The sequence below is a fragment of the Eptesicus fuscus genome, chromosome 3 (genome assembly GCF_027574615.1).
Source record: "Eptesicus fuscus isolate TK198812 chromosome 3, DD_ASM_mEF_20220401, whole genome shotgun sequence".
Classification (NCBI taxonomy): Eukaryota; Metazoa; Chordata; class Mammalia; order Chiroptera; family Vespertilionidae; genus Eptesicus; species Eptesicus fuscus.
In genome coordinates this window covers 74,197,668-74,220,420 of record NC_072475.1, presented here as the reverse complement: position 1 = coordinate 74,220,420, position 22,753 = coordinate 74,197,668, and the positions used below count along the sequence as shown (strand labels likewise).

The 22,753-nt window shown below is 37.5% G+C and overlaps 1 protein-coding gene and 1 long non-coding RNA gene across 2 annotated transcripts in view; one reads left to right on the top strand and one right to left on the bottom strand.

Moving 5' to 3' along the window:
* Nucleotides 1-22,753, top strand: part of ALCAM (activated leukocyte cell adhesion molecule) — a 214,427-nt gene that overhangs the window by 50,636 nt on the left and 141,038 nt on the right. The gene's annotated exons all lie outside the window — the stretch shown is intronic.
* LOC129148603 (uncharacterized) lies at nucleotides 438-12,417 on the bottom strand. The gene is made up of 3 exons (XR_008555596.1): nucleotides 12,322-12,417; nucleotides 10,942-11,009; nucleotides 438-494 (listed from the first exon to the last, which is right to left on the bottom strand). It is a non-coding gene; the product is annotated as an uncharacterized LOC129148603 (long non-coding RNA).

The window sequence follows — 22,753 nt, the reverse complement described above, 5'->3', positions numbered from 1 at the left end:
TTGGAGAGGGTGCAGGCCAGGCTGAGGGACCCCCCCACCCCCCCAATGCATGATTTTTGTGCACTGGGCCTCTAGTTTTACCATAAACAGTTTTACTTATCTCACATAGTGGATAGAGCCACTATTGGATGTTCTTCCTTTCTTCCTTTTTTCTCTTCCTTCTTACCTTTATTTCTTCCCTTTTTAAAAACTATTTTTCATCTCTTATAAAAATGAATTTCAGTTACTTACAAAATTAAAACATATATTGTTGACATTTTAGATTTAAGATAAAAGAGTGATTTAAAAGTATTTGAAAGGAAAGTAGATATTATTTCAGTTGTATTAGTCATCTCAATCAGCCATAATAAAATACCATAGACTTGTGGCATAAGTAACAGAATTTCTTTTCTCTGAGTTCTAGAGGCTGGAAAGTCTATGATCAAGGTGACATCCACTTTGGTTCCCAGTGAGAGCTCTCTTCTGGCTTGCAGTTGACTGTCTTCTCATTGTAACTTCACATTTTGGGGGCAGAGAGAGAGAGGTAAAGAGAGCGAACTCTGATTATGATGTCACTTATTATAAGGACACCGATCCTATCAGATCAGGGCCCCACCTTTTCAAATTCATTTAGCCATAATTACCTCCTTCTAAGCCCTATCTCCAAACACAGCGATATTGGGGGTTAGGGCTTCAATATATGAATTTAGGAGGTGGGGATAGAATCAGTCTGTAGCACCAGGATACACATGAGGTAATATTGTTTTTGTTTACTAAGTGTCTCATTGGGAACATGGTGTACTTGAAAGAGCCTTGATGTTGGTGTCCAATAGTGTTGAAATGCTCTGCCAAATGCCAAACAGCTAATTTTAGGCAAACTGCATAACCTCCCTGAATCTCAATTTTCTCATTGCTGAAGTAGGGTTGACAGAACCTACCTTTTTGAATAGTAGTAATCAAATAAAATAGGTATGTGTTGCATCTTATGCAGTGTCCTGCATACACATGGAGGGCATTCGTGAAATTCACACTAATTTCTAATTTCTTGAATCCAGTGAAAAGAAATAAATAAGATGATTTTATAGATTCCATTTTTTAAAATACAGTGCTTAACTACAGAGCTTCTTGATGTGGATTACATAGACAGGCTGTAATGTCTGTTAATTTGAAAAATTTTGTGGTACTTTATGTTCACTTGCATGTTTTGAGGAGAAGTTTTATTGCTTTTCTTGGTTTTTCAAAGATGCTTTACCTCTGAAAGAATGCAAGCCAGTATACTAGAGAGAAAGTGTTAACAAGCCAAGAGGAAGGGACAGTTCACACATCTCTGTGGCTATCTCTCTCAGATACCAGACATCTTAGTTGTATTTGGGAAGAACTGAATAGGAGTTGATTAAGGGTTATGTTTACTAAGAGTCCCTGAAGTTCCTTCATTCCACAGATAGCATTCAGCCTACAAAATAGATGCAAGGAGTGAAGATACTCAGAACCCAAATGTGGAAAATGAAGTATGTCTTTTGTTTTTGCTTCAGAAGTGGCAGCTTTCTCCTTCCCATTTTGACATGTATAGAACACTTGCAGCACCTGAGACAAAACTTACATTATTTTCTTTTTTTTAAAGTGCTCCAAAAGTGTTCAGTGCCTAGATAGGTAATGTCTTTTATTACATTCCCAGAGCACTTTATTGCAAAATATTGAGAAGACCATTTTAACTTAGAGAAATTGAAGGACAGGGTCTGTACACTGATATCCTAATATATAACAAGCCAGAGGCCTTCACGACCAAAACAACCAGATGGACAACCGAACAGCAGGCTGCATGGGGTGACCAGGCCGGCAGGGAGGTTAGTGAGGGACAACCAAATGACTGAACAGCAGGCTGCGTGGGGTGACCAGGACGGCAGAGAGGAGCAGTTAGGGATGACCAGGCCAGCAGAGGGGGGCAGTTGGGGGCAACTAGGCCAGCAGTGGGGCAGTAAGGGGCAACCAGGCTGGCGGGGGGCAGTTAGGGGTGACCAGGCTGGCAGTTGGGGCAGTTAGGCGATCAGGCTGGCAGGTGAGCAGTTAGGAGCCAGCGGTCCCGGATTGTGAGAGGGATGTCCGACCAGGAAATCAGGCCTAAACCGGCAGTCGGACATCCTCTGAGGGGTCCCAGATTGGAGAAGGTGCAGGCTGGGCTGAAGGGAACCCCCTCTACCACCATGCAAGAATTTCATGCACTGGGCCTCTAGTTCACTATAAAAGGACCCAAATTTGGCTCTAAGAGTATGTGCTTTGAAGAAATATTGCATCTAATATCAGCCAAAATGAACTAACTACAAAGTGAACTCTGGAAGCTGAGTGAATTATTTGCTAGATAAGAGTATTTGTAATTATACATTTGAATTTTGGAAATTATGTGTGCCATAAAATAATAATTTCTGTATAATACTATCTTTCTTAGCTTAAAGAGTACCTATTTCTTATCACTCCTGGGCCATTCAGTTCAGCAATCATTTAGAGAGAGCCTAGCATGTTCCAGCAGGTAACAGGTTCTTTCTCTGAATGCGCTAAAAACTCAGGCTAAATGACACACATATTCATCATGAACTGTAATTCACTTATAATGGGGGCTATAATGGAGATATTGCCATGGGAATATAGATGATGGAGCAATATATTTTGATGGAGATGTGGAAATACTATATGTCTGTGTTGAAGAGAGAAAGGTAAAAGGAGGGAGATTATCATTCCAGTAGAAGTATGGAGGAAAAGATTCAGGGTTTTTAGACACAACTTGTTTGTACTTTAAGCTAAGAAATTAATGATGCATTAGTAGTAACTTTAGCAAATATTTGCTCATATTCCTCAAACTCTATGTGCATATTTTTGGATAGTAGGTGTTCTACTTATCTCCTGCAATAGTAGTAATAACCCTTTGAGGTAAGAGTTGTTGGCTTTATTTTAGAAATAAATAAATAGCTTAAGAGAGAATGAGCATATGTTCTGGTTACAATTATTTATCACCACCAACATTCTAGCTGATTAAACTAAATGTCAGAGGGTAACCTGTAAAAATTAGCCAAATTTTGAAATTGATAATAAAAAAATAATAATAGCATCTGGGCTATTTATTTTGAGATCCAAAAAAAATTAATGTAACATGGAAAATATCAAATCTCAATGACCACATATTCTTAAAATGTACTTTTATCATAAGATGACAATAAAATTGGTAATTTGAAGAATTACTTCTCTCAGTATTTTTAAAATAGAAAAACAGACTGGCTGGTGTGGCTCCTTGGTTGAGTGCCGACCTATGAACCAGAAGGTAATGGTTCTATTCCCAGTCAGGGCACATGCTGAGGTTGTGGGCTCGATCCCCAGAGTAGGGTGTGCAGGAGCCAGTAGATCAATGATTCCTTCTCATCATTGATGTTTCTATCTCTCTCTCCCTCCCCCTTCCTCTCTGAAATCAATATATATATATACTGAGTGGCCAGATTTTTATGATTTCTGAACACATAATAATCTGGCCACTCAGTGTGTGTGTGTGTATGTGTGTGTGTGTGTGTGTGTGTGTGTGTGTGTATAAATAGAACTCTTCTAATATTAGCTATTCTTTTCTGTAACCTCCTCTACTTTAATGAAGGATCAAGAAGGAGATGGTTTCTGATACAAAGTTACCACCTTGAAAAGTTGGTTAAACTTGTCATCCAAAGAAATCTTAGGTTCTACATCCCTGCCCAATCCATGGCATTTAAAGTGGAACTCCAAGGAAGTGCTCTAGTTAAAACATTTTTTTCTAGGAGATTTTTGTTCATTCTTGAGTCAAAACCTTGATGAGGTTAAAAATTTTTAATTCCACTTCTAGGGCCTCATTTTGAACAATTTTGGCCTTTCCAGGATGACAATACTTCTAAACAACTGGTAACTCCAACATTATTTCCAGTGGTACTACCGGTAATACATTCAGGCAGAAAATTTGTTGACCTTCCTTTTTTTATTTGAACCAATGTACTTTATGGAGACTGATTAATGAATTGATGCTTTTGAATTTTTTCGTTGCCTCTGAGGTATTTTATAGCCTTTGGAAAAATATGTGCTTTGCCTGATCAAAAGTGATAAGTGGAGAAAAATAGAGCCTTTCTTTCTTTATGGGGACTATAGCAGTCATTTAATGTGTGCAACATGCTGTTTGTTATCATTATGGTATAGTATTGGATTTATTTGATGTATCATGGAGCAGAATATTGAACAATAATAAGATAAAACAGAAACAACTTTTCAAAAGCAGTGTTTTAGTCACTGAGAATTATAAAATTATGCCAGATGAACTTGTTTCCCCACTCCATCCCCCTCTGTCCACTTCCTAAACCGTCAGTGGCATACAGTGTTCAAGTGGGAAATCACTAATGGAGAGAAAGAGCAAGTGTAGTCATCACTCTAGGGAAGGACGTATTTAACAACAGAACATACTTTTCAGAAATTATTAGACTCATAAATAGCAGTTGTACTAGTTCTGTTTGAAAATATAGTAGCCATCCCATTTTACAACATAGTATATAGGTAAGTCATATAGTTTTTACTGTAAACTTCTAATGTAAGTTCCTACTGTTAGCAATGAAACTAACAACTGGCCACTAGAGCATTTTGGAAAAAGCTAAGTGAAATAGAAAATTTTTACAAGATCTTCATTCCTGTATTTTGAATGGTGAATTACTAAGTCTTTAGAGTAGCAACTTTATTATAATAGTTGATTAGAAACATTATAATATAATTACAATATCCTGAGTTCTTTACTATAATATCCTTGGTTCTTTGCTAACTGCTCCCCCAACACGTATACACTGTTGACTGAAGATATGCAATATACTTCTTCAGTGCCTATGAAAATAAATGTTGTGACAAGTCACAGTTAGCATTGTCTACGGAGTCTCATTTGTGTACAGATTGCTTCAGTGGAGGATGAACAGGGGCAATGATTTAATAAGGAAATTAGCTGAATCAGTTATCCTAGGATTTTAGTATGGAATAACTTTTTAAGCTGCATATAATATTTGATCACATTTTACTGGGCATATTTTGAACATCTGTTCATTCAGAAAAAAACACACAAGAACATATAATCATGTATTTTAAAATTCTATACAACGTGCTATTTAATTCTCACAGGACTATGTTTATATTAAAGGCCAAAGCAATCACCACTTTAATAAACTTGAGCCTGTAGTTGAGAGTTCGTGTACTTTTCTTAAAGGGAAAATAGAGCTTGTAACGGTCTAATTATATAGTCAGTAACTTTGATACATGGTGACTATTTTATCTTGAGTCAAATAAGCTACCTTTAATTTGAATAATTTTGGGGGAAATACTAGTACTTTTTAAAAACGAGATGCATTTTCATTAAAATGTTAAATTACTCATTCACTAATATGGCATATACCAGGTACACTATTCTAGATACATTTTATTTTAGTAGTTAAGAGTGCCAGCTCAGAAACCACATACTAGGAAGTTGCTTTAGCTTGCCATGCCATAATTTTCTCATGAGTGAGAAATTGTATTTTAGCTACTTCATGATTTATTGTCAGTATCAAATGCATAAATATAAGTAAAAGATATAGAATGAGGCCTGGTATAAAAAATATACAATTTGCTTTGCTATGTATGCTCTCAATAAATTATATATATTTGCTATTATCTCATTTGATTCTCACAAAAGTGTGTTGGGTAGTTATTCTCATTTTATAATGAGCCAAGCTATCCTAAATTATATATCTATTCAAGTATCAGAATTGAGATAAGCACTTAAAAATTTTTTAATCCAAAAATAATGTTCTTTTTACTGCACTGAAGCTGAGAGGGTATTTCAGAGCAAATGAACATTGGTAAAGGAATGAGAATTTGTATGGTATTCCACTGAAGAATCAACTTTGCGTGATTTTAGAGTTGTGGGTAAATATTGAATAGTTGTAAGGCCAGTTTAGAGAATATTTTAAAGTATAGGCATTATAATTAGGGATTTGTTAAGGTCTGTATTTGAAGGTATTGGTAAAATTTGAATGTCTAAAAGTGACAGAAGAAAAAGACAAATTTTATTTGGGAAAGGACAAGATTAGGGAGATAAGTGCTGATGTTACAGAAATCTTGATGCAAATCGTAGCCAGACTAACATGGCATCCATCAGACTATGAAAACATGTTCAGAACACCGTTGAGATTTCAAATAAACAAATGCTCTGTTGATGGACTGATTATGATAGAGGAATAAGAGGAAAGAATAACTTACTTTCTAACCTGGAAGACTGGCTTCAGTCAGTTATGATAAACCAAAACTGAGCACCTCCTGTGTGCCTGCCATGGTGTTAAGTAAGTACAATGGAGTAAGTGGTAGTACAAGAACTTGAAGTTGGGTCTTTCACATGGTCTTCACTCTTACTTTCACTGTACTGCCTGCCCCTTCTGGGTGGCAGCATGTTCAGCTATTTTGAGTCACTCTAGAGATAAATGGGCTGAAAAATGCCTCAAGGTATTTTACTAATCAATAGAGGCATCAGTGTTAAAATTCAGAATCTTTACAGACTTGTTCTATGCTTCATCACTAATAAATACTTAGTCAATTTTTGTAGTTTAAGTGCTCATCTCTCTGAAAAAAATTACTTTCTTATTTGAGTTCAGGCTGTGCTGTATGTTTAGTGACATACTGGTTCTATTTGTTTTGCTATTAGTGTGCCTTGGTATGTCTCTCTCTCTCTCTCTCTCTCTCTCTCTCTCTCTCTCTCTCTCTCTCTCTCTCTCTGTGTCTGTGTGTGTGTGTGTGTGTGTGTGTGTGTGTGTGTGTGTGTAATATCTAGCTAGACTTGAACAGGAGAGGGAAGCCAGAATTCCCTCCTCTTCCAGAGTAACCTTCTCAATCTCAAATCTGTCAGAGGGGATGCCTCCATTAGAAGACAGTTGGACCTTTAGTGCCTCTGCTGAATACTTTTGGCTTTAGAGAGATGATTTTTGTTCTCCAGTAATGATTTAAAGAAAAATTTATAAAAATTAAATAGATCACACTATTAAAAATCATATAATTACTCCCGTAAAACTACAGATGAAAGCAAGCACAGAAAATTATAGTGTCAAGTTTTTAATTAGCTTCTGATTAGCTGTAGCCTTATGTTTTAAATGTACCATGCAGTACCTTATAATATGTAGGCATAAATTAAATAGCCAGTAATATGTATGTGGTAAAAAGATAAATCCTACAGCTACTAGGCATTTTTTGATGACAAAGTTTTAGTATTTTTTTTTACTATAAAGTGGGTGTAGTCTGTAGAGTGGAAATATCCATCACATGATTATTAGAGTGGGAAAATATTTTTTTAGAATTTGAGCAGTAGTCTTTGCTGGGTTGCTATGTAGTTTGTGATTTGTTCATCTCTTAGGAATTGAGAAGTCTTTCTATCCAAAATGAGATTTCTTTTATGTTCTTTCTTTTTATAAGAGACCTATTCCTTTAGTTGGAGGTTATGCTAGCTTTCAGATCATAGCAAAACTAAGCTCTATTTTTGTAGGCACTTTCTTGTCTATGTTCCTCATTTTAGGGTTATAAACTGGAAATAATTTAAGTGAGAATTGGAGTATTTTTGAATGTACTATATTTATTGATTTTAACTTTCTAAGTGACCTTTTTTTGGAGGGGAGGAAGTCATTTAAACTCTCTTGGTCTTACTTTTCTAATTAGTAAATTAGAAGTTTAAAATAAATAATCTTTATAGGTCGTGTCAAATCAAACAAACCCTATTTCTATATCCATTCTATTTTTGAAGGTTCTTGGCACCAAAGTTCTTTCTATATTATCTTAGAAATCTAAAATACTTAGAAGTGTTATTACAAAAGAAATGCCTCAATAGTCTGAGATGAAGAAACATATTCAATTGTAGATTAAATTATTAACTACATAAGCAACTTGTATTCTTCTGAATTAGACTTTGGACGTCATTGGGCAAAATACTATTCCTAAACCTGGCCAGAATTCAATAAGGTTTAAACCCAATCCCTAGACATCTCTACTGGGACAATGATATTTATTTATATGTTTTTGGTTACTTTTGAGGACTAACAGACAATGAAGGAAAGAATATAATAACTGGCAAACAAAGTTTAAGAGTGCATGTCATTGTATGTTTTCAAAAAGGGCTTTCCTCAGGTACATAACTTATCTTGGATATGTTAAAGGACATCTGGCCACTTTAGAATTTCTACTCACTTCAAATGCATATTGCAAATTAACCCATAAATGTATATTTTCCTGGAAATTATAAATATGGCTGGGCTTAACATCAACAAATAATCATTAGAAAAACTTTCCAAACTTATTTTTTAAATGTTTCTATTATGAATTAAATAAAAGCACAATTTAACAAAATATAGGCAGTCTTGTACTTTACAATGACTGGGATATTTCCAACACATTTGACCAGTCATTCTTCCCAGAAAGACATGGAGATTGAGCTACCCTCCTCACTGCCAGGACGGACTGCCCTGTCCTAGAAGGGATCCTTAAGAAGCGAAGAAGGAAGGGGCGGGGAGAAAGTCACTTTCTTACTGCAGCCACAGCCCATACTTTTCAAAAGAACCTTATTCAATTCTTAGTAATTCCTTGCCCAATGGGGAAATGGAGGAAATATAAACATAGGAGGGATAGACTATAAGGAGAGAGGGAAGCCAGGGTAACGAGGAGAGCAGAGTGGCCAGCAAAGGTCATCTTTACCACTCTGTTATCAAAGGACGCCCATTGGCTATGCTCCTCCTTCCCTGGAAGATGTCAGCTGCCCTGGCAGCTATTGTGTCTTTCTTTCTTCTGTACTACAGCGGAAAAGGAGAAGGGAAGAGGAGCAGATGGAAGGCAGAGAAAACAGGGAGTGAAGGGAGAAAGGCAAACTCTGGTTTAGATTTCCTTAAAACTTTCATTGCTGCCACTTCTTGTCCTCTGTCCTCACTGCTTCTTCACCGTAGGCTGAAGATTGCCTGTAAGTGTGAAGTAAAGAAAGGGAAACCTAGAGACAAGAAAGTTCTGCTTTCCCTCTGCCTCCACCTGTCTTCCTCTCCAGGCACACCTCATTGTAGCCTGCTCTGCTTTACTGCACTCCACAAGGGTTGTATTTTTTACAAAATGAAGGCAAAACTTTCCACCAGTAAAAAGATTAAACTTTCTTTATCCCGATACTCGCTTTATTACGGTGCTCTAGAATTGAGCCCCCATTCTCTCTAAGGTATGTGTGTACTAGCTTTATTGTGGTGGTCTGGAACCCAACCTGTAATATCTCTGAGCTATGTCTGTATTACCCCTGCCTTGTCTGACTCCATATCAGGAGCAAGGTCGCCTCAGCCCCAAGCTCCCAGGATCCTTAAATGTGCTCCACAATGTTCCATGACAATGTAGGCAGAGTTTGAGATAAATTGTTCATCTTAAAGTCTTTGCAGGTTTGATGGGGAAGAGGCCATGGAGTTTATCAGATTATTATATACTAGAGGCTTGGTGCACAAAATTTGTGCACTGGGGAGGGGGTGTCCCTCAGTCTGGCCTGCACCCTCTCACAGTCCGAGACCCCTTGCTCCTTACCACCTGCCTGCTTGCTGCTCCTTACTGCTAAGATCGCTGTTCCTTAAAACTGCTGTGGAGGCAGGAGAGGCTCCCGCCACCACCACTGCACTCGCCAGCCATGAGCCCAGCTTCTGGCTGAGCGGTGCTCCCCCTATGGGAGTGCACTGACCACCAGGGGACAGTTCCTGCATTGAGCGTCTGCCCCCTGGTGGTCAGTGACCAGTCATTCTGGAGGTTCCACCATAATGGTCGCTTAGGCTTTTATTATATAGACTAGAGGCCTGGTGCACAAAATTCGTGCATGGAGGGGGGGTTCCCTCAACTCAGCCTGCACCCTCTCTAATTGGGGACCCCTTGCAGGATGTCCGACTGCCATTTTAGGCCTGATCCCAGGGATCTGGCCTAAACCGGCAGTCAGACATCCCTCTCACAATCTGGGATCACTGGCTCCTAACTGCTCACCTGCCTGCCTGCCTGATTGCCCCTAACTGCCTCTGCCTGCCAGCCTGATCACCCCTAACTGCCCTCTCCTACAGGCCTGATGTCGCCCCCAACTGCCCTCCTCTGCTGGCCAATTTGGTTCTGATTGGTCAGTTCCTATGCCAGCATCAAAAGCTTCACCTCCTAGGCAGCCATTGGCTCCCCACAGCACCCAAATTTGGTTCTCATTGGTCAGTTCTTATGCCAGTCAGCATCAGAAGCTCTGCCTCCTAGGCAGCCATTGGTTCCCCACAGCACCCACCTTTGGTTCTGATTGGTCAGTTCCTATGCCAGTCAGCATCTCCAGGCTTGATCAAAGAGGTGGGGCTTAACAGCAGCCCCCGTGGAGGCCGGGAGAGATGCTGGCTGAAAGAAAAGCCTGGCTGCTGGTGAAGATCAGAAAGAAAGAGGGAGAGAAAGAGAGAGGTAAGTACACTGATCAACAGCTTCCACTGAGGCTGCAGATCAGACCCTGACTCACTTTCTGGGTCTCAGCCACCTGAGCAGTCAGTGCTGGGTCACCAGGCTGCAGCTGGGAAACCCAGCGCTGACTTCCGGATGGTCTGCATTTGGTCACAGGCTCGGCCCCTTCCCAAGCCTAAAGCCTGGGCAGAGGCTTTAGGCTTGGAAGGGCCCCCCCTACCCTCCGATGGCCAGCTGGGAATGACCTGGGTGCTGAGGGGGTTCCTGGGACCCAGGTATGTATGCAAATTAACTTCCATCTTTGTTGGGTTAATTTGCATACTCACTCTGATTGGCTGTGGGCATAGCAGAGGTACGGTTAATTTACATGTTTCTCTATTATTAGGTAAGATACCCTGGACTTAATTTTGGCTCAACATAACCTAACCTGCCTGTGCTTTTTAACTCTCTTTTTTGGCTTCTTTCCTACTGTTTATCAGCCCTTACCTTGCTTCTGTGGCCTCTCCTGAAACCTTCACCATCATGTGCACCAAGTTGTTTCCATTGGGAAATGCCTACAAATGATTATAAAAAGGAAGTTTCCAGACAAAGCATTTCAAGGTCAGAGACAATGTGTAATAGTAGGGAAATCAAATGCTGGGTTGAGATAATATCTGTCCCCTTCCCTGCCCACACACAAGAATTTTGGAAAAGGAAAACAAAATATTTTTAAATCCTTCATTTATAATTCTGAATCATCTGAACTAAATATTTGAATGCCTAGAAATGCCTGCAGTTGCTGTGTGCTCTTGGGATCACACTGCTCATATCCTTTATAAACTCTCCATGACTGAGTAAATATTATCAGACAACCTTAGAATTAGAAGCTTAGGTTCTTTAACCAAAAGATTTTCCAGGGTTAAAAGACCCCTTTGATAGAATGATTCTCTTAAGGTTTAATAAACATGGAAACAATAAAGTCTAAAATAAAAACCATGAACATAAAGAGGGTGTTTTTTTTTTATCTCTTAAATTTTTGTCCCTAAATCTTTAAACCACTTTCTTTTCTTGAGAAGAAAAGATTGAGAGTTTTTCTTTCAAAATATTGTGATACTCATATTTTCTGACAATAGAAGGGATTAATTGAGTACTCTATATACATACTATAAAATGCTACATATAATGCATGTATTATAGATAAATTCTAGGAATGTATATACAAATACCATTATTTAATTTTCTGCTAATCTCATTAATAAGGGAATAATGTATTGAACAAATGCAAGGAGTATATTACAGTTCTGAATTCTAGTAAGTATTTCAGAATTGCTGCTTTTAAATTAATGTATCTCTTTATAATTTGACTATTTGTCTCTTCTGTGGACACATGGGAGTTGGTGTGTGGACCATATGCAAAGAAAAAGTAGATTAATACTACTAATTTCTGAAATAGTTAACCAAAAAAAAATAAAATAAAATTAGAAAGTGTGATTGTGAGGGCATGCAAGAAAGCATGTTAGGGCTACGATGTGGAGTTGGTTTCCAGACTAGTACTGGCATAAACAGGCCCTTAAGGAAGCTAGAAATTAATCTTTAATCTTCATGATTTAGTGACTTACATTTGTCTATCTATCCTCAATATCACCATCACACAGATACAAACAGTCTGAATGAATACATGTTTATATTCTTATTTACAGAAAAAAAAAAATCAAATGTACCATGATTCCTTATAACCTATGGTTGAAATCTGTAATCTGCTTTCAAATCATGTCTAACTTCAAATAATAAACATTAAACCAACATTTTAAATTACTCAACGCTATAATTCAATCTGAAAAAAGTCTATTTTGCTTTTTAAAACGTAATATTAAGTTTTAACCATACTTTCTGCCCTTCTTCTTTGGGCTGCCACATCAGTAGACAAAGAGAATGAAAGCATCTGCCTGAAGCAAATACACTGCAGTCCCTGTTAAACAGATTCCTGAGAAACCAAACAGAAAAGGAATAAAAATGAGAGGCATGTTTAATAAATGTCTTCTATATATGCTTCCTTTATCTTTGAGACCTATTTATTTACCAAAGCCCATTGGATATCCTTAATTTTTTTTAAAGCTGCAAAGCATCTGAACAAGTGGTTATTTTTGTCATTTCACTGACAAAATTTTATTATTTGTCTCATAATATTAAATTATTACAGATAATGGCCTAGTATTAAACATATGATAATTTTCCATATGTAGGGGATCTCCACAAAAGCTTTTCAGCTGCAAAAAGATTATAGTTGCTAAGCAGATTGGTTATTTATTAAGCTAGCATGGTAAATAAAAAGAATATTTAAACAGCTGGTATCTCTGTGATTCTACCATTAATCTTCTCCAGAGTGTGACAAGAAGTGATATTTGACAATTTTAGAGAATGGTAGTGAAAAGTGATAATGCAATTTGCATTTTATTTTCAAAATTATATTAAAATAGTGTGCAATTTACTCATTTTAATCCATTTTAGAATTAAAAATAATTATCCTAACCTACATAAGTTATTTTATCTTCCAGAGTGACACACTATTTGTTTGTTAATGTCCATATTAAATTAGCAGTCTGTTAAAATTCATTTCTTTATAATAGTATTTGGGAAATTACAAATTTTCACATTTAAAAAACTATGCCTGATAATTATAATAACCTTATTAACAACCAATATAACTACATAATTATGTGCTAAAGTTCATACTTTATTCATAATCTCTTAGTTTTTACCTAATGTTACTTTTCTGGAATGTTAGGATGACCTTCAGTCATCATGTCTCCTTAAGCTCTTGCTGGCTGTGACAGTTGCTCAGAGTTTCTCTCCAACTCTTTTATCTTTATAATAATCTTGACAGTTTAGGTGACAACTAGTTATGAATTTAATTGCACGGTTACTTGGGGTTTGTCTGATTTTTTATGACAATATGTGGATTGAAGTTATAGGTTTTGGAAAGGAAAACTACAAAGGGAAAATGCTAGTTTTATCACATCATACCAAAGGTACATATTATCAACATGGCCAGTTACTGTTGACATTAACCCTGATCACCTGGCTGATGTTTATCAGGTTACTCCACTGTAAAGTTCATCTTTGTGCTTCTTTCTAAAACGCATTCTTTGGAAGGAAGTCACTATACATAGCCCACACTTAGGAGTATTTATGCTCATGTCTCCTTGAAGCTGGAGTAGCTTCCTAAATTATTGTGGAATTATTCTGCTAGGGATATTTATCTATTCTTATTTATTTATTTATTTATTTATTTATTTATTTATTATTTATTATTTATTGTATCAGTATAGACTTATTTATATTTAATTTATGCTTTAGATTATAGTCCATTAGTACTTTATTTTATTGCTCAAATCATTCCAGGCATGATCTTTTGTACTACTGATTTATATTTGGAAGTTCCCAGCACAGTGTCAGAAACATAGTGGATACTCAATGAATGAAAATTTACTGTGAAACTTAATATAGAAATATTCTCATGGGCTACCTTATTAAAAATAGAAAATGTATCCTATATCATGAAACCCTAATATGCAAATCGACTGAACAGCCGAATGACCAGTTGCTATTATGTGTACTGACCACCAGGGGGCAGACACTCAATGCAGGAGCTGCCCCTTGGTGGTCAGTGCACTCCCACAGGGGTAGCGCAGCTCAGCCAGAAGCAGGGCTCACGGCTCGCGAGCGCAGAGGTGGTGGCGGGAGCCTCTTGCACCTCCACTGCAGGGGGCCTGTAAGGAGCAAGAGGTCCTGGACTGTGAGAGGGTGCAGGCTGGGCTGAGGGTCCCCCCTGCTCCCCGCCCCAGTGCACGAATGTCATGCACCGGGCCTCTAGTTTTACTATAATGAATGTAATTTTTAATTGCAGATCCCCACTTATACCCTTAGAAAGAAAAAAATAGTAAGAGGAGACAGTATATAATTTAGATATTGCCACAGTAATGTGGCAGTATAAAAAACCATCAAAAGTTAGCAGCAAACAACAGTAAACATTTACTTAGCTCATGAGTCTTTGGGGGTCCAGCTGATCTCGGCTGAGTTTGGCTGGATGGCTGAGTTTACACCTTGGTGTCTGTGGCAGGGATGGGAGGGGTAGAAGCGTGGTTAGGGGGAATCCAGGCACTGGCTATGCCTCAGGTGGTCCACGAATGCCTCTTATCATGAAGGGTGACAGCTTGGCAAGTTCTCATGGTCATAGCCAAGGACAAGAGTGTGCAGAAATTAAGTGTTTTTCTCAAGCCTCTGCTTGCATCATATTTGCTATCATTTCAGTGGCCAAAGCATAAGGTGAGCCCAAATGTAAGAAGTGGGGGGAGTGATTGTGCTGCCTCTGTGAGAGGAACTACAAAGTCACATGGCAAATGTAGTTTATACAGAAAGGAGTAAAGAATAGGGCCATTAAAGGGATCAATCTACCATGCCTAACTGTGCAAGGAAAAGTGTCTAAGCTTTCCTGGGTTTGTGTTTATTATTTTTAAAATAAATTTCCACCCTATTTTTGTTATGAGTTATGACAGCAAGTGGAGCCAAAGCATTATCATTAACTGTCATATTTCAAAAACTGTTCTTTCCAAACTGATGACTGAATCGCTTAAAAGTATAAGATAGTAATTTACTTTTCAGTTCTATACACATCTCGGATTATAATGAAATCGTATTGAACAATGCTTTTTATTAGGGGTGTATTTCCAATATGAATGAGAATTTCATGTAGCAAAACTTGAAGTGTAATAATGAACTGGTCTGTAAAATGAAAGAATCAGCTAAGCCTGTAAGCTCCTCCATATACATTTATGCCAGAATTACATATATGAGTAACCTATTCTCAGTTAATATTCAGGAAAGGATAAATCCCTGCTTATAAAGAGATATCCATGGAAATGCTCTTAAAAACTGAGTTATTGACAATTGTGAATATACAACATGCAAATTTATTGTTTTAGAGTGTATTTAAACAAAAATTTAAACCTTTAAGAATTCATACATATCAAATCCTATTTTTTTTCTGAAGGAAAATTAAAATCAAACAAAATGAAATAAATCTCTTTTTTTCCTCAAACATTTGAAAATAATTTATGAGATGTAATTAAACATAAACTTTTATGTTTACATTTCATGTGCTAGATACAATCCTGGAAGAAGCAGTTTCCATTGCACTTCCCTTAGAAAGTGGCTTAGGTTTGAGACAGCACTTTGTGGTGAAAGAATAAGAGCTTCAGATCCAGGGAGATCTGGGTTGAAATCCCGATTCTCTCTTTTGTCAAGTTGGTTTAGCAGGGAGCTTTAACTTCTGTGAGCCTCAGTTTCCTTTAATGTAAAAAAGTACAGTGTCTATCTCATATGGTTTTTTAATGCAAACTTACCAATATATAGAATGTGAAACTTAGCACAATGCTTCACACGAAACAAGCTCCTTACTAATATTTGATATCACTAAGTTCCACAAAAACTTTTATAGTTGCTTAATACCTTACTTCCCAATATCTATTTTTTAAAAGTATTCCTGTCACACTTTGGGGTACATGTGTCTACTATCCTGACTTTTAAATAATCTGCCATATACCAACCCTTTGACACATCTAGGCATGGAAAAATGCATAGCAGAAAGTAAGTTATCCTGCAGAGTCTAAGCAGAGCAATGACTGGCACAAACCAGCATGTTATCACAAGGAATTACATATATTCTTGTGCTAACCATATTCTCTGAAACTTGACAGGAGCATACATTCACCATTTTGACAATCAATGTGCCAATGTGACACTAATATTAGCATTACATTTTTTCACTTGTGTGTGTGTGTGTCTGTGTGCATATTTACAAATTAAGCTGGATAACTCTGTTCAGAACACTATGAGCTTTGAGAAATGACAACATAGGAAAGGAAAACAGAAATGCCAACATTCAATTTCAGTTTAAATGCCACTTTTTTCTCCTTCCGGAGCTATGAAAGCTCTTGCTTATAGTTGTAATATTCAGGCTTCAATGTGAGATACATTCCTGAGAACTTAGGTTAATTCTTCTGCTGTTGCCATGTCGCAGGATATCCTAGATGATGCCAGGCCCTTGATGCCAAAGTCTATAAAGGACAAACAAAATCAATAAATAGATGTTCAATGTGCAGTTTTCTAAGCAGAGCTTTCCCTGGTTCAATAAAACACTCTGGTATTCCAGCCAAGGAGATATTCACTACAAGATCCTGAATATCACATTGCATAGAATCCATGAATAAGAGTTGTGGCTAAACAACCAAATTCCTCCTTCACTTCCTTCGGATAATACAAAAAGGAGAAGACTTGGGTTGCTGAACAGAGCTTGACATTACTTCCACCACAATAGGAAATGTACATTATATGTATGCACATTCTCAGACAAGCTGATACACTTAAAACTGAAATTAGATTTTAATTTAAGATTGCTTGTCCATATTTCAAAAATGTAATATGCAGAATATTTTGTTTCAGATTTTGAGTCTCCACTAAAAATTTCATATATTGATACTAGAGGCGGATGTGTGTCCTTCAGCCCAGCCTGCACCCTCTCCAATCTGGGACCCCTCTCACAATCCAGGACTGCTGGCTCCCAACTGCTCGCCTGCCTGCCTTCCTGATTGGCCCTAACTGCTTCTGCCTTCCAGCCTGATCACCCCCTAACCACTCCCCTGCTAGCCTGATTGATGCCTAACTGCTCCCCTGCCAGCCTGTTTGCCCCTAACTGTCCTCCCCTGCAGGCCTGGTCATCCCTAACTGTCCTCCCCTGCAGGCCTGGTCCCTCCCAACCGCCCTCCCCTGCTGGCCTGAATTCCCACAACTGCCCTCCCTGGGAAGCCTGATCCCTCCCAACTTTCCTCCCCTGCTGGCCAGCTTGTGGCGGCCATCTTGTGTCCACATGGGGGCAGCCATCTTTGACCACATGGGAGCAGCCATCATGTGTGTTGGAGTGATGGTCAATTTGAATATTAATCTTTTATTAGATAGGATAGAGGCCTGCTGCAGGGGTGGGGGCCAGCTGGTTTTCCCTGAAGGTTGTCCTGGATCAGGGTGGGTGTTTCCTTGGGGCAAGGGGCGGCCTGGGCGAGGGGCCTGTGGTGGTTTTCAGGCTGGCCACACCCCCCAGCAACCCAAGTGGAGGCCCTGGTATCTGGGATTTATTTATCTTCTATAATTGAAACTGTGTAGCCTTGAACGGAGGCCAGGGCTGGCCAGGAAGTTTGGCTTCCTCCATCGCCAGGGAAACCCAAGCCTCCTGCTTGCTCTGTGGCCACAGCCATTTTTGCTGGGATTTATTTATCTTCTATAATTGAAACGTTGTAGCCTTGAGCAGAGGCCTGGGCCGACCAGGGTGTGCAGCTTGGCTTCCTCCATTGCTGGGGAAACCCAAGCTTCCTGATCGCTCTGTGGCCTCAGCCATCTTGGTTGGGTTAATTTGCATACTTGCTCCTGATTGGCTGGTGGGCGTGGCTTGTGGGTGTAGCGAAGGTACAGTCAATTTCCATATTACTCTTTTATTAGATAGGATATGTCAATGTATTCTACATTGGCCATTTTATACTCTTGAGCAATTACTAAAGTAATTCATAGACCTGTTTTTAGAAGTAAGTAGGGATACATTAAATTTTCCAGGACACTAAAGTAGCATTAGATGAGTTATGTTTCATTGACCTAAAAGAGGTAATTCTCTAGAAATGAAGCAATTTACTTTTTAACTCTTGTATAAGTTTATATTGGATTTTTGAGGGTGTGAATGAAATCGTTGTTTAATGAGCTCTTATTGAGTGCAGAGCACACTATGAAATTCCCTATCATTCTTCCCAATGACAATACATGTATGCAGCAACTGTGGACCAGTTCTCTGTATGTGAATAGAATTCTAAGTGTAAATAAATATTTTAAGTTCTTATGTATGGAATTTCACAGCAAATCTTTGGAAAGAAATTATAATATAAAATAAGTGAAATCATAGTATGGTTTGCTATATTGTAGCCATTGCCTCTGCTACTAGTGGGTGATATGACAGTGGCAAGTCCCTTAATTTTCTTCAACTATAAAATGAGGGTATAGATGTTGCTGATATTTTAAGCCATTTTAGGCCTTGTTATGATTTAATACATTGTAACTATTTCCAAAATTTGCATTATTCTTTCTTTGTATCTAAACTATTCCTATAGCTGTTTATTATTATCAAAAAGTTATGATTAATAACTTACTTCAGTTCTATAGTCAGCAGTGCTGAAACAAGTGGCAAGTCACACAAGGAAAGCTGTACCATCTAGAGTTGTTAACAAACACTACTGTCTCTTCCTGAAATCTAGTCTGAGGAAATAAACAGGAGAACCAAACACTGCTGGATATTTCTGAGCATACCCTATACCTATCACTATTTTCCTCCAATGGTTATTATATGACTCAACATCAGCATGATGCTATTTATTTCTTCTATATATAGGGCTGTAGGTAATTAACACAATGCTATTAGAGGGTCTGTTTATTATTACTCTTTCAGAAGCAAGCAAGTTTATAATTACTCTTTCAGGAATCTATCGCAAATTAGATTTATAAAAATTAAATTTATTGGGTCACATAACTTCAAAGGAATGGGATAAAAATGGCTTTAGGCCTAGAATCCAGAGCTCAGATGCCAAAATACACAATGTACTATCGCTTAGCTTTGTTTTCTTTTGTTTTTATTTTATTTGGATAACTTTTTGCCGTGTTGTGTTAATATAGCCAGGAATGCAGTCCATCCATTCAGCAACTTCAGTGTAAAAGCTTCTCTTTCTTTATAATTCCAGTAAAAGTTCTTCAGTGGAATCTTCTTGGCCTGGTATTGGTCACATGCTCATCTGAACCAATCATATGGCTCAGTTGAAAGGACCCTTCCTACTGGACAAATTAAGTGTGTGTTCCTCTCTGGAGCCTGTCAGGTTGGAGGGTGGGAACAATCTCAACCTGCCAGAATTGCACATGTTGAGGATAGAAGAGTGATGATGCAGTGAAAATTAGGGTGCTGTTCCCAGAAAAGGGAATGACTGTGGGGGTGGCCCAAGCAATAAGTACACACTCCAATAAATAATCAAAGAGAAAGGAAAGGATAAGTGAGAAAGGAAAGTACTCACCATTGTGTGTGTGTCTGTGTGTGTTTGTGTGTGTCTATGTGTTTGTGTGTGTTATGATGTTTTCTATATCCCGAGGACACAGAAGTGAATAAAACAGACAAAAATCTTTATCCTTGTGTTGTTTATTCCGGTGGGAGAGAGAGAATTATGTGTTGACTTCAGGCAAAATATTCATGTCTTGGTTTGTTCATGCTTCTATAACAGAATATCATAGTCTGGAGGCTTATAAACTACAGAAATTATAGTTCTGGAGGCTGGGAAGTCCAAGATCAAGGTGCCAACAGATTTAATTTCTGATAAGAGCCCACTTCCTGGTTAAAAGACATCTTTTCATTGGGTCCTCACATGGTGGGAGGGACAAGATAATATCCTGGAATCTCTTTTATAAGGACACTAATTCCATTCATGAGTGCTTCACCCTCCTGGCCTAATCACCTCCAATACCCCCACCTCCTAATACCATCACATTGGGGTTTAGGATTTCAATGTATGCATTTTAGGAAGACATAGACATTGAGTCTATAATAATTAGTATAATATATTTCATGATATGGGAACTATTTGCATTGAAGTTTGGTTCAAAATCTGCTTGATTAATTCATTTCTCACTTCCACCCTCTATAATTTGAGAACAAACTATTTTGTTTTATTTTCCTTACAATTGATTGTTGCCTGTAAACAAAGTTACAAACCTCTGAAAACTTATTAATAGAATTTTTAAATCTATAGTATGCCACACATTATAGAATGTTTATATTTTATTAGTAAAAATATTAATTATTTTGATAGTACTTGGGGAGCTCATTAACTGTTTTTCAGAAAGCTTTCCCCCATTTCTGGACTACTATTTCCATGATAATTAATATGACTTCATGGCAAAGGTAAAATCAGTTTTATCTTTCTATCATTTCTACCTCTTAACCGCCTCAGAGTACATCTTGAGACAAGGAAATTTCAAAACTATTATTCCTTGTATTGATATTTCCTGGAAGCATTCTTTAATGTGGTATATCTACACAATGGAATGCTACGCTGCTGTAAAAAGGAAGAAACTCCTATCATTTGCAACAGCATGGATGGAACTGGAGGGCATTATGCTAAGTGAAATAAGCCAGTCAAATAAAGATAACTATCACATGCTCTAACTCATTTGTGGAATATAATGAACAACATAAACTGATGCACAAAAATAGATCCAGAATCAGAGAAGCATCGATCAGACTGTCGAACCTCAGAGGGAAGACAGGGGAGCATGGGGGAGGGGGAGAAATCAACCAAAGGACCAAAGGACTTGTATGCATGCATATAAGTATAACCAATGGACACATACACTAGGGGGTGAGGGCATAAGTGGGGGTTGGTGGGATAGAGTGGGAGTGGCAATGGGGGGATAAGGACACATATGTAATACCTTAATAAAGAAAAATATATTAAAAATAAAAATCTTAGGTGCTTTGTGAAACAAGTGCTGGCTGATTATTACATGGTAAGTCATTAGAACACTTAATTCTTAACAGTTAATAGGGAAAACAGTTTAATGCATAAGGACACTCTGATTAATTTAACTATATTCCATGAACCTTTGGTATTGAGCTGGTAAAAAACTCTAGTTAGCGATAATATTGAAGAGACTACTGTCCGAATAGTATACCATCTTCCTGAAATAATAGGTTCTTTTTTAATCTGTTTTTTTCCCTTCAAAAGAGGAAAAAGGATGTAAGTTAACATGAAAACTTTTTCTTTTAAAATCTACTCTCAAACTCATCACACTAGTATGTACTCCTTTTCAAATTACAAATGAGTACAAACTATCATACTTAGACCATTGTATACAATTTAGGAACAATGTATTTTTACAGCTGTAAATATGAGGAAATTCCTAAACTCTCACATTATACAGCAAGAAAATATATCTTTTTATCAATGTTAAATTTACGCTACATTTAAACTTTAAAAGAAAAGATTTAGCTGATATTTAATTTTATTGATATTTAAGATTTATTGATATTTACAATTTGTAAGTAAATAAATCTGCAACATAACTCCTTAAATAATGTAAAATCACTTTTATGGCATGAATTTGGCATCTGCTGCCTATTCCTACCATTTGTTTTCTAAATATTTATTCATATCTGTCATATTCTTTATGATGTGAAGCATGATATTTCAGTTAAAGATCTTTCTGCTGTTGGACCTAATGGAGAATCTTTAATTTGTCATCGACTATGTACTAGTTTAAGATTAATTTAATATGCTTGATTTTCACATAATGTAATATGTCCCATATTGTTGACATAATCTGTTTACTCATATTTATGACTCCTTTACATCTTATTTATCTTTACACTTGATGGACACAAATAATTTTTTATTTTATTTTATTTTTTAATAATTTTTATTTTTATTTTTTATTATGGTATCACATAATTGTCCTCATCCCTCATTCCCACCCCAAACCCCTCCCCATGTATGCCCCCACCCTCCTGTTGTCCGTGACCCCTGGTTAGGCTTATATGTATGCATACAAGTCCTTTGGTTGATCTCTCCCCCTCCCTCCCCTACCTTCCCTCTGAGGTTTAAGAGTCTGATCGATGTTTCCCTGTCTCTGGGTCTGTTTTTGTTCCTGCAGCTGAGAAATCAGCTGATAGTCTTATGGGAGTTCCCTTGTAGGTAACTAACTGCTTTTCTCTTGCTGCTTTTAAGATTCTCTTTTTGGTGTTTTAATTACTAGGTGTACTGGTTAATAATGGCAGATTTTGTAATCAAAGAAAACATGATAGTTTAAGAGAATCATCAAAAGTGCTTTATTCAAAGCTAGCTACACATTTTCCCCATCTTTCAGGTAATTTGTGGATACTGTTCCAATAGAACTTTCAGAGACCAAAATTTCCACTTCTTCGTTTGTTTTGAAGTGCTGCTCAGAAAGTTTGAGTGCCAACAATCAGAACAAGTGATAGTCTGAAGGAGCAAGGTCTGGTGAATACTTCCCAGGCAAGATCTTTTAACGTGCCTTTAACTGGTTTTGAAGTGTGTGATGGTGTGTCATCATGAAGCAAAATTACTTTGCTGTGTTTTCTGGCACATTCTGGTTGTTTCACGATCAAAGCGTGGTTCAGATTGGTTATTTGTTTTCAGTAGCGATAAGTATTAATGGTTTCACCTGGTTT